Source organism: Anolis sagrei, chromosome 5 (genome assembly GCF_037176765.1).
Source record: "Anolis sagrei isolate rAnoSag1 chromosome 5, rAnoSag1.mat, whole genome shotgun sequence".
Classification (NCBI taxonomy): Eukaryota; Metazoa; Chordata; class Lepidosauria; order Squamata; family Dactyloidae; genus Anolis; species Anolis sagrei.
Genome location: NC_090025.1, coordinates 199,823,763 through 199,826,917, shown reverse-complemented (window position 1 = coordinate 199,826,917; position 3,155 = coordinate 199,823,763).

The following is a 3,155-nucleotide window of genomic DNA, read 5'->3' as shown; positions in this document are numbered from 1 at the left end:
TGTCTTCCCACGAGATTTGCAGGATTTTCCGGAGGCAGCGCTGATGGAATCGTTCCAGGAGTTGCATGTGACGTCTGTAGACAGTCCACGTTTTGCAGGCATAGAGCAGGGTTTATTTATTTATTTATTTCGGTCATTTCTACCCTGCCTATTTATTTCGGTCATTTCTACCCTGCCTTTCTCCCCCCCGGGGGGGACTCAAAGCGGCTTACATCCGGCACAATATGATGCCCACAGTCACAATAAAATGCAATAGCAATAACACAATAGATTAAAAAACAGATCAATTAATACAGTACAATACAACACAATACAATATCAACTTAAACCGCTCTATAGCCCGCGTTCATCGTGTTCTAAAATCCGTCAATGCGTTTAGCATTGCCATAGTCCTTTCCAACTCTAGTCATCATTACCTTGTTACCCTGCCAGACTACCCAAATGCCTGGTCCCATATCCATGTCTTCAGCTTTCTTCTGAAGCAGAGGAGGGATGTTGATGACCTCATTTCCCTGGGGAGTGAATTCCACAGGCGAGGGGCCACCACTGAGAAGGCCCTGTCCCTCGTCCCCACCAGCCTCACTTGTGATAAAGGTGGGGCCGAGAGCAGGGCCTCCCCAGGGTTGGGAGGACAATAGCTTTATAGACAAGCACCTTGGTCTCCCTACGGATGTCCTGGTCGTTAAACACTCTCTGCTTCATTCGGGAAAATGCTGCACTCGCAGAGCTCAGGCGGTGTTGTATTTTGGTGTCGATGTTGACTTTGGTGGAGACGTGGATGCCAAGGGACGGTCTTGGTCGCCTTAGTGGATGATCTGCGCCGGGAGCTAGACAGGGGGAGTGTGTCCCTGTTGGTGCTCCTGGACCTCTCAGCGGCCTTCGATACCGTCGACCACGGTATCCTTCTGGGGCGCCTTGCGGAAATGGGTCTTGGGGGCACTGCTTTGCGGTGGCTCCAGTCATTTCTGGAGGGTCGTACCCAGAAGGTGTTATTGGGGGACTCCTGTTCAACCCCACAGCCTTTGACCTGTGGGGTTCCTCAGGGCTCTATCCTGTCCCCCATGCTGTTTAATATCTACATGAAGCCGCTGGGTGAGATCATCCGGAGTTTCGGGGTGCGGTGTCATCTGTACGCAGATGATGTCCAACTCTGTCACTCCTTCCCACCTGCTACTAAGGAGGCCGTCGAAGTCCTGAACCGGTGCCTGGCCGCTGTAATGGTCTGGATGAGGGCGAACAAACTGAAATTAAATCCAGACAAGACAGAGGTACTCCTGGTCAGTCGCAAGGCCATTGAACAGGGTATAGGGTTACAGCCTGTGCTGGATGGGGTCGCACTCCCCTTGAAGGCGCAGGTTCGCAGCTTGGGTGTGACCCTGGACTCATCGCTGAGCCTGGATCCCCAGGTTTCAGCGGTGACCAGGGGAGCATTTGCACAGCTTCGGCTTGTGCGCCAGCTGCGCCCGTATCTCGGGAAGTCTGACTTGGCCACAGTGGTACATGCTCTGGTCACATCCCGTCTTGACTACTGCAACGCTCTCTACGTGGGGCTGCCCTTAAAGACGGCCCGGAAGCTTCAGCTAGTCCAGCGCGCGGCAGCCATGTTGTTAACAGGAGCAGGACGCAGGGAGCATACAACGCCCTTGTTGTTCCAGCTCCACTGGCTGCCGATTTGCTACCGGGCCCAATTTAAGGTGCTGGTGTTATCCTACAAAGCCCTAAACGGTTCCAGCCCAAAATACCTTGCGGACCGCATCTCGGCCTACGAGCCCACGAGGACCTTGAGATCATCTGGGGAGGCCCTTCTCTCGATCCCGCCTGCCTCACAGGCACGTCTGGCGGGGACGAGAGAGAGGGCCTTCTCGGTGGTGGCCCCCCGGCTGTGGAACTCCCTCCCTGCTGACATCAGACAGGCGCCCTCCCTCATGGCCTTTCGTAAGGGCCTGAAGACTTGGCTCTTCGAGCAGGCTTTCAACTGAGTGCTATGTTACTGGAAAGGACAACCGGAATGAATTATGACTACGAGATTGACTATGATTCCATAATGTGACGGAGCGGATTTTTAGTGTAATTTAGATGTTATGTATTAGTGATGTTAGTTGTTGTTCTGATTTCTTTGTAAAGTGTCTTTTTTGTGCTGTACACCGCCGCGAGTCGCCCTAGGGCTGAGAGCGGCGGTTAATAAATGCAAGAAATAAATAATAAATAAATAAGGGAGCGAAAATGGTCAACATTTTCTAATGTTACAGATAGATAGATAGATAGATAGATAGACAGACAGACGGACAGACACATACATACATAGACAGACAGATAGACAGATAGATACATAGATAGATACATAGACAGACAGACAGATAGATAGATAGATAGATACATACATACATACATAGATACATACATAGATACATAGATATATAGATAGATAGATAGATAGATAGATAGATAGATAGATAGATACATACATACATAGATACATAGATAGATACATACATACATAGATAGATACATAGATAGATAGATACATAGATAGATAGATAGATAGATAGATAGATAGATACATAGATAGATACATAGATACCTAGATAGATAGATACCTAGATAGATAGATACATAGATAGATGCATAGATAGATACATAGATAGATAGATAGATAGATAGATACGTAGATAGATACATAGATACCTAGATAGATAGATACCTAGATAGATAGATAGATACATAGATAGATAGATACATAGATAGATACATACATAGATAGATAGATAGATAGATACATAGATACATAGATACCTAGATACCTAGATACCTAGATAGATAGATACCTAGATAGATAGATAGATAGATAGATAGATAGATAAATAGATAGATAGATAGATAGATAGATAGATAGAAGGATGAGTTATGATTTCTGCCTAAGGGGGGGGGCTGACTTCCCTCCCTGTGACATCACAGTCTCCAGGGAAACCACCCGGGCATCCTTTTGCCCAAAAGAAACCCTGAAGACGGTGGTTGCAAAAGCAGGCGAGCCAGGGGTCCGACTGGGTGGTCTTTGGGGGACCCCTCGGACCACTGGGGGATCCTATCGAGCCCGGAGCCTTCCCCTTTGCGGCCACCAGGCGTCGCTGTCTGCCCCCCTCCCTCTGTCTGTCTGT